Below are 10,382 nucleotides of genomic sequence, written 5' to 3' on the forward strand. Positions count from 1 at the left end.
CCAAGACCACCAGCCCAGGGATAGCACCACGCACAATGGGCTCGGCCTCTCATATTCATCACTAATTAAGAAAATGCCCCCAAAGGCTTCTCTGCACTCAGTCTTACAGAAGCATGTTCTCCATTGAGGTTTCCTCCTCTTAGATTATTCTAGCTTGTGTCAAGTTGACACAAAGCTACATTATTAGCTTCCCATTAGCTTTTGTTATAGATAACACCTCTGCCGTGTGGATAATGATAGACAGTTGCTTGGAGTAATTTTCAGGGAACTTGAGGCCAGTTTTGTTGCTAACCCTTGGGACTGTAGATACCAAATGGGATAGTATCTTTGCTGTTAAATGTTGCCTGCCATTTGCTGCTTAATCTTTTGGTCAGATCCCCCTGACATCTGCAAATGGGCATGCTGATCATCCAAGTTGTGTTTTGCTTCAGAACTGGAATTGCCTAGTCCCTTCTTACTTCAAGGTTGAAGATGTCATGATAAGAAATACCAAACTGGAAAAGGAAGAAGAAGTGGTTAGCACTCAAGTTCCTGAATGATCACTACCCACTTGAGGAAAGACCTTAATATCAGTCCCCTTGATTTACCTCTTTCCCCCTCATTATTATCACCATAGCTCCTTAATCTCTTAGATTTGAGAAGTTGACTTGCAAGTAAAACTAAAACTACTTCTGTAATCTTGGGACACTAACTAAAAGTCTTTCTCATCCCATCTTCCTGTCTCCTGGGTCACTGACTTTCTCAGCTAATAGCAGAATTGAACACTTACTTTTATTGAATAAAACATATGATTGTGGTTCCAAAGTTTGCTTTCATCTAGATAGACTGTTATTTTCCTGGCCTTTTAGTGTGCTTTGTATTATTTTGGCTGAAAATAGGGTTGCTACATGCTAAATCTGGCTTTAGTACTAGGCTTTTAGTGTGAGGTTTAAGTGAAGGTTTAAGACCTTCTAGGTCTTAAAGTCTAGGCCGTCAGTTTTGTTGGATATTTCCTCTAACTGTTGTAACAAAGGCCTCTGTTTCTTTTGTTCTTGCCATCTTTGAGCTTCTCTGAGAACTTCTTAAACAGGAGTTGTGTCTTGTGTCATCCTCAGTTGTAAACTACTGTTACATTGGAGCCTGTTGACGTGTTGGTGTGGGAGAATGGAGGAGAGGAGAGGGTCTGAGCTCTGTTAATATGGTGGTATGGTGGAGGGAAAGGTCTGAGTACCTGGGCCACACATACATACTCAAGCAAGTTGATTCCAATTGCTATTCTTTGCATTTTGTATATGTAGTTTTGAGGGTGGCCATTTACCCTGTGTCCTTGATTTTTCTGATTCATCTATGAAAAACTATTGACTTTTATTTATTTTTTTAAATTTTTATCTTGTCTATGAGGAAAGGACAGGTGTTGCTATGGGATTTTTCTCACTTTAGAAATTTAAATATAAGTTTGTTCTTGTGGCATAAAACTGTATAGCCAAAATCCAACATTGTCTAGAAATAAAGGTAGAGAGGGATTTGTGACCTACAGCAGGTTAGAAGAAAATGGGACTACTTACAAATCAATGGCTTTTACAAACACAGGGTGGGGGTTTTAGTCAGAGAGTCTATACACACTCATAGAGGAAAGCACTTTAGGGTGGAACATGTACCTAAGCATGTTCAGCTAAGAAACGCATTTCTGAGCATTTTCACCTTAAGCTCATAGCTCAAGAAGAAAGGTAGAAGATACATTTTTGAGCTTAGCTCAAGATCATAGAATGCATATTTGAAGTTAAGCGATGGATGGGGGACTGGGGAGATAGCTCAGTAGGTAAAGCTGAGTCTGGAACCCAACTTTCATGTAAGAAGTCAAGCATGATAGTGCATATACTAATCCCACCACAGGGATACAGAGACTGGAGGAACCTGATGGCTCACTTGATAGCTAGCATAGGTAATTGGTAAACTCCAGATTCAGTGAGAGATGCTGTCTCAAAAAAAAAAAAAAAAAAAAAAAAAAAAAAAAAAGGTGGAGAGCTGTGAGTAAAGACCTCCAGTGTCAACTTTTAGCCTTGGCACATGCGTGTAGACACACACACACACACACACACACACACACACACACACATCGCACACATACAAATTACACACATCACACACATCACATACACACACACATACATCACACACACATTCACACACATCACACACATACACATCACACACATCACACACACATCACACACACACACATCACACACACACACACACACACACACACACGCACACACACAATATATAAGAAAAATTGTGGCCAAAACCACTTGAAAGCCTCCTCAAATTTCTCTAAAACTTTAAACTGAGAAACAGGAAAGGACATTTTGAAGGTGTGCTAATAAAGGGTTTTGCCCCTAAAAGCAGCTGTCTTACCCACACACTCGTCTTCAGATGCTTCACTGTTTCTTCCTGGAGGGTTTGAAAATGAGTCATTTTCCTGAAACTGCCGGAGCTCCTCCTTCCATGAGGAAGCAAGCCAGGCTGTAGGTTCACTAGGGTAGCCCCATGTCACGCCTCTCACTCCCTTCATAAGTGTTTCATTTTAAGGCACATGTAATTATGACATAAGCCATGAGTCAAGTTAGTAAAGTTGATGTCACTAATTTCTGTAGCTCAGAAAACATAGACGTAATGTCCAGGGGAATCCAGGTCAAAGCACTGCTGTGTCAGCAGGTCAACTGGGAAAAAAAATGAGGAGAAAGGGATGCTGCTGTCGTAGCTTACTATAAGGATTAAGATATCCTTTCCATAATTAATGTTCTTGTTGGTGGCATTGAAAAGATCTCTTTCCAGACTGTACTATGACCATGAGATGCTGTGAAGACATGCCTGGAACCCAGACACCGGTTAATGGACTCCCTACTAATTCCAGTGCAATGTCAGGAATTTATGTCAGCATTTGGAGTTGAAATTCAGACAGGAGACCCGTACTAGTGCTCAGAGACTAATGCTTAGGCCGTCTGACACTGGCCACTGACTGACAGTTTCTCCTACTGAAAATCCATGCTTTTAAGCATTTGGCAGGAATTCAGTAAGAAAGTACCTTTTTCCCTCCTTAATATACCTGATACATTAGTTTTGAAAAAAATCATAGATTGGAAGGCTGGTGACATCAGCCTCAAAGTGACGAGGTTGAGTGACTGGCTTTTACAGTCAGACGGGGACACCTAGGAGCTAAGCCAGGTGCTGTAACATTTGGGCTGCTTCCTAGCAGGTGATGAGCTTTTGTTTCTATAACACTGATGTCCTGGGATCGGCCCATATTGCCAGTGGCTGCTCATCTAACAGATCCTGTTATCCAAGGGAATGAACACACACACACACACACACACACACACACACACACACACACACACACACACACTCACTTCAGAGGTCAGAGGCTGGTGAAACTGCTCCTCCCTTTCCTGACACCCCTTTGTATCATAGCCCGTCTTGGATAGAACATCTTTTCAGTAGTCAATCGTATGTGCTTCTTACACTGATAAAACTCGATCTTTTCTTCTGCTTGGGACTAATATAACCCAAGGCTCCTCCGAGGGAATCTAAGCTGTACTAAAGGAAGCTGAGTGGGGCCTTTCCTGTCAGATTCTGATATGTTTGGGAGGAGACAGGTTCTTTGTATCCCTCCATCTCTGCGTGGTTTGAGCATCCCGTCTTCCCAATTCCCTCCTGACTGCAGACGTCATGCTGGTTTGGCTCACTGTGACTGTGACAAGGGCTGATGGGGCCCTTGCCTGAGATGTCTTCTTCCTTCCGGTTAGCTGGAGGGGACTGCCAGCAAGGCAGCTGGCTTCCTGAACACCTCCAAGATAACCTTTGCTTCTGCAGCCAGCTTTTGACCTGTTCTCTGGACACAAGGATGGAGTGATCTGGTTACATATTATAAGACTTTTATTTGGTCAAATATATATATTTGTATATATTTGTATATATATATAATTTTGTAGTTATTATATTTTAGGATAGAATCTTATACCAAACAATTATTTTTGATACAAAATTATTTTTTTTATTTTTTGTGAAAGTGCATTTTTATTTTATTTTTTAAGCTATAAAAATATGAACATGTCAAAAATAGTTTAGTCCACATATGGGCAGTTCCAGCCATTTAAAGTCATACACATTATGGAATTATACAGTGTATGGGTAAAGCAGTTCACAATGGTTCAATTCTGTTATTGCTAATCATACACAGTTTTGAGATTGTTCTCTGCCAATGGAAAGGGCAGCGATTGGGCATTTTAATTATTTCTGCTAAAGATGTAGTTAATGGGAAAAAATTAAAAATAAGAGCAGGCCCATTCTGAATAGTCTAGAATGTGTATGTTTTGATAAGAACTGAAATAAACCACAGTTTTAGATATCAGTTCTATCCCCTTCTACTTCATTTAAATAATACAATAATTAAAAGTGCATTTCTGGACCAAAGTAAATTACTAGTTTTAAAATTGAGTGATAATTTAATTTTGATCATACCACAGAACAAAGCTAGCATGTTTAGCTTAAAATATTTAGAAACTGCAAAGAATTGTAAAATTTAACTAAAAACTAAAAAGTTTTTTTTTTTTGTCTTTAGGAGCTAAGACATAAAGTTAATGAGTTTGTTCTTTTGAAGTTTATCATGAAGATCTTTTCCTTGATTTCTGGTTTTTTTTAACCATAAGCAGAAATATTTTAATATTATTTTTAATCCAGTGCCATACAGAAATAAATCATAAAATCATAGACTTAATCTTAAAAAGTAGGTAATACAGTTGACAGTGCAAACAGCAGAGAAGAAAATCATTCCTGCGCGTGGCGGGTAAGACCCAGGAGGCTGTGGGCTCGAGGCCTACACGGAAGACTGGAGTTCGGAGTACACAGGGATTGAGCAGTAGCCTCCTTTCTACCTTTCAGACTCTGAGACGAAGTTTACTGCTGATATCTTAATCCTATGAATTCACAAACTAGGGCGGACACTGGATATAAGTATGAAGGGAAGTAAAAGGATCTTAAAGTCCAGTTTTTAGGACCATTTGGCAAGGATTCTTAGACACTTTCGGGATACAATCCTGAAACGAGGCTACACTTGCAGGAGGTAGGACGCGAGTATGGCCACCTCTCTCGTTTGTTGGCTTCAGTCTTAGATTTCTATGTTTCTCACTCCTTACTCTCCCAGTAAAGCTTTTATTTTTCACTTCCATTTATCACATAAATATATTGACTTGAAGCTTCCAAGAAAATGTTTCCAAGTTCCTACTGCCACTACATACATGTACCTACCCAATACGCAAGTATCAGTCAAGAACATTTTCGCCCGTCTAGTTGATAACTTCATTTCAAAAGGAAACATGTCAGTGTCAGAAAACAGCAGGACTATTATACACGTATATGCAATTGAAATAAATCAGAACACTAGCATAAAATTAAGTTGAACTGACTTCAAATATCTATACTTATATATTAAAACTTTAATACCATTGTTAATCGTAAACAGGCACGTGCTTCATTGAGAAATTACCCTAATAACTGAAAAACCACTATTTCCTCCTACAGAGCGGCCTTGTGCTATTCCATAGACAGTATTACAAAGAGGACTCAATTTGTGCAAGAGATCAGGTTCACAGTGAGTATCTTAGTACCTAGATCGTGTTTAATATTACCTTGAGAGTATCAGTGGGATATATGCATAAGGCATGTAAAAAACTATCTTTAAACCTCTTAAGGGCAATAATCCAAACTGGCAGCTGATCTAGCAAAGATGCTGCTAGGAATAAAAAAAATGCATACATTTAGTTTTAGTACATACATGTAAGTTTATAGTATTTTTGCAATGAAATATATTAATTCACATTAAACTTCTCTTGCTGGAACTAATGGACCAATAGAATGGGCTTTTGCTCCTTTAAATACTAGCCCAATCTTGAAAATGGAAGCAATCACTTGCAGTCTTCCACAGCGTGCTGTTAGGAGTGCTCTGCTCAGTCAGCAGGAAGCTCTGGTTAAAGAAGTGTTGTTTGTTTCCCTCAAACTTCACGACTCCACTGGTCATGACGAGCACTGTAGTCTGGCACTGGGTAGTTTGCTCATGAACTGGTTGGCAAGCTAACATATTGATCTGGAATTCTCTGGAAGGCAACGTCTCAAAAAAATTAGCAAGGGCTTCCAGCCCTGTGACAACATTTCCATTCCAGATTAGAGTGGCCTTGTCCAAACACAGCCTGACAAGTGCATGTCATCTTTTGTCCATTGTCTCATAGTAAATATTGACAAGTTCCTCAGCAGCTCTACATGCCTGATCCACATACATTTTAAAACCCACGGCCATGGCCATCCGGGAGCTTGAAATGGTCTGCTCCGGCCCTGGCATCTGAGGTGTCAGCGCGTCCTCACTCTTCTGGGTCCTTTGGCTGCGGAAGGATGAAATGTTTAGCAACAAAATGAACCTCGCCAAAGGCACAGAATATTCAACCCGCCCATTGTCCCCCGGAAGTATCTGATACAAAATTCTTAAACATTTTTCTTTCATTGACACATGTGGCGGCAAATACTTTTAATACCAGTACTCAGAATGCAGAGGCATGGGGAACTCTGTGAGTTCCATACCAGCCTAGTCTACATAAGGAGTTCGAGGATGGCCAGGGTTACATAGTGAGACCTTGTCTCACAATTTTTTTCCTCACCAAAATCTGCGACTTCATGATTACAGCTTCCTTTATATTTTATCCACTATCTCACAGACATTCTTTTGATACTTATTTTGATATATCTCCTTAAATTTTTATTTTGAAAGAAGACTTAAATAAGACTTTAAATTAGACAAAATCATTATTTTATTCAGTGAAAGAACATTTGTTTCTTATATTTTCTTATTAAAAACACAGTTTAGTCTTGAATTACTTCAAACACATTTACATTCATTAGTGGAACCTTTAAACTCTTTTTTAAAATATATTTTTTCCTTTTATAAGAAAATGGTTTTTTTCCTCAAAATATATATAATTAATATATCCTGATTTATATATATTTATATATAAATAATATATAAATAATATATCCTGATTATGATTTCCCTTCCTGTACTCCTCTCTGTTCCTCTCTACCTCCTTTCTTCTCCACTTCCTTTCATTAGAAAACAAAATAGGTTTCTAAGGAACACTAATTCTAAAAAAGATGAATAATTCTAAGGAATAAGGATAAAATGTAATAAAATATAATAGATAAAACATAAACTAATACAACAGAGTTGGATAAGACAACAGAGAAGACACAACAATCAAAGACCCATTTGAGCTCATACTCAAGGATCACACTGAACTGGAAATAATAATATTTGTAGACAGAAGATGTGGTGCTTACCCAGGCAGGCTGTGTGCATGTTGCCTCAGTCTCTGTGAGTTCGTGAGTTTTGATCATGTTGATAGAAAAGACCTTATTTTTTGGAAGATATAGAATAAGGGCCTAGAAAGTACAGACAGATCTTATTAGGAAAGGGAAATAGAACAGATAGTTATGGATGGATGGAGAAGGAGCTAGAACAGGAGGAACAAGTTTGGGGAAGGGAATAGGAGAGAGACAGTTAAAATTAAGGGGCATTTGAGGGGTAGTTTGGTAGAGCTGGATCTTGGGATAGATGGGAACCTGCCATACAGTTTGCCATAGAGTTGTATAAACTTGCACTCCCTCCAGCAATGGATGAGTGTTCTGCTGACTCCATATGCTTGCCAGCATGAGCTGCCACTTGTTTTATTGATCTTACATTCTGACTGGTGTATGATGTAATTTCAAAGTAGTTTTGATTTGCATTTCCTTGATGACTAAAGATGTTGAACATTTCTAAGTGTTTTTGACCCTCTTGACTTTCCTCTTTTGAGAAGTCTGTTTAGATCTCTATCCAATTTTAATTGGGTTATTTATTTGGGAATTTCATAACATGAATCCTGAGGACACCATTTTCCAGTCATCCCAGGTCTAGCCCCCTACCCTTGTGGTATACCCCCACCCTTGGGAAAGGAGGAAGAGGAAAAAGAAGAAAAGAAATAAAGAAGAAATGAAGAAAAGAAGAGGAGGAGGAAGAAGAGAAAGAGGAGGAAAAACAGGTTTAATTTCTGTTGTCCATAGACTCAATGGAGCATGGTCAAACACTGGTCACCAGCCTCTTAAAATGTCTGAATCCTTCCCCACCTGAATCCTTACAAGAAGCCCTAGATTGTGGGAAATTACACTTCAGCATCTTTATCACAGTTTTAAAGAGTTTTCTGTGATGACTTTCTGTCTAGGTTGTTACTTTTGGGGAGGTAGAGTGAGGTAGACATAGAGGTGGTCAAAAGAGCCTTCTATGTCACTCTTTCTCAACTGTGAGTCTGTAGCCATCAATATGATGGTAAATGTAGTTTCTTTGCCCTTTATATTTAGTAGGAGCATGAATCATGGTCTTATACATGGTTCTAAAGACTACAGGGACCACAGATATCCACATAATCTTTGGTGTCAGCATACACCCTGGATATCAGCATGCTCTTCAGTATCAGCACAGACCACAGTCATCAACATGGTACTCTGCCATAGTAAGATCCCAGACTCATATGTGGCCCTCTATGCCAGTAAGAACCCAGACATCACCATGGCCTTATGTGACAGCACAGGCCACTCTCATCATTACAGCCCACATAGGCAGCAGAGTCCATGAACATAAATATAGATAGATCCAGGCTGCAGAACAGACTATGGACACCCACATGGTTTTCAGTTGTAACCCAGACCACGGACTACAAAGCCAGACATGACCCTCAGTGGCAACGAAGACTTGGATATCAACATGGCTTCAGGCTGTTGTACAGACCTTGGACATCCACATGGCTTTTGATGGTAACATGGGTCATGGACATCAATACAGACCCCAGCTACAGTAAGACCATGGACTCAAACACGGCCCGCTGAGACAACACTGAGCCAGATATTAGCATGGCCTTATGTAGCAGAGCAGTCTACTAACATTAGTATGGCTATGACAACAACACAGACCTGGGCATGAGCATGGACTCAGGCATCAGTCTAGACCAAGGACATCTATGTGACTTTCAGTGGTATCTTAGGCCAGGGACATCAATACGGTTCCAGGCTGCTGAAGGACTTCAGTCATTGACATAAACCTCAGGTTTCAGTATGGCCCAGGACGCTAGACCACAGATATGCTTCCCCACCCGCCCAGGCTTCTCTCACACCTATCACTGCCATGGTGTTGTGTCTCTAGTTTCATCTTCGTCTACCACTCACTCAATGATCCCAATTCTTTGCTGCATATACATTTGTCATAGTAGTATTAGAAACTGCAGTGTGTCATATAACACTTAATATCTATGAGCCTGTCCCGCAGCTAACTTATTCCAGATACCCTGCTGTTGCCAGAGTTATTATGGTGATCCTTCAGCTCTGATTCTGCAGAACCGATTCCTTCACATTTCTAGCATCTGTAGATGGGGTAAATGTTGGAGTAGACTGGCTCAAAAGTATTGGATCTGAGCATAGGTAGCTGAGTTGGTCAGGCCTGTGATCTGGTAGGGCCCAGGCCAGCTTCTGTAGAACTCCATCAAGGTCCCCATATGTAGTGTTTATACATACATACATACATACATACATACATACATACATACATACATACATATGATATTAGTTCTCTATTTGATGTGTAGCTGATAAAATCCCATTCTGTAGACTGCTGTGGCCAAATGACAGTGTCCTTTGCAGTGCAGGAGCTTTTTAGTTTTACGAGATCCTATTTATTAATTGCTGATCTTGGTTCCCATGCTAACACTGTTTGGTTCAGAAAGAGTTTCCTCTCCGCCAATGAGTTCAGGATATTTTTCCCTTTCACTTCTACTCTTTCACTTTACTTTTATAAAGTATGTCCAGTTTAAGTAGAGATCTTGGATCCATTTATGGTTGAGTTTTGTGTGGAGTGATTGGTAAGTCTGGGTCTATTTGCGTTGTTACTATCAGAAGTCCAGTTGACCAGTCCCATTTGTTGAAGGTGCTGTGCCCTCCATGTGAGTTTCTGGCTTCTTAATAAAAAATCAGATGTGCATGGGCGTGGGATTTATATCTGAGCCTTCAGTTTGCTTCCTTTGATCAACATGTCTATTTTTGTGCTAATACTATGGTGCTTTTAGTATTATATATTGAAATCAAAGATGGTGATACCTCCTGCAGTTCTTTTACTATTCAGGATAGTTTTAGTTATCCTGTTTTTTTTTTTTTAATTTCACATGATGCTAGAAGTTGTCCTTTCAAGATCTGTGAAAAATTGTGTGGGCATTGCATTGGATCTGTAGATTGCTTTCAGTAGGAAGGCCATTTTTTATTACAGTAATCCTACC

At 39.6% G+C, this 10,382-nt stretch overlaps 1 pseudogene; it reads right to left on the bottom strand.

The window, feature by feature from the left end:
- Nucleotides 1-5,817: 5,817 nt before the first annotated feature.
- Nucleotides 5,818-6,601, bottom strand: LOC116905685 (annotated as a pseudogene).
- Between the last annotated feature and the right edge of the window lie 3,781 nt (nt 6,602-10,382).

Source organism: Rattus rattus, chromosome 7 (assembly GCF_011064425.1).
Source record: "Rattus rattus isolate New Zealand chromosome 7, Rrattus_CSIRO_v1, whole genome shotgun sequence".
Lineage (NCBI taxonomy): Eukaryota > Metazoa > Chordata > Mammalia > Rodentia > Muridae > Rattus > Rattus rattus.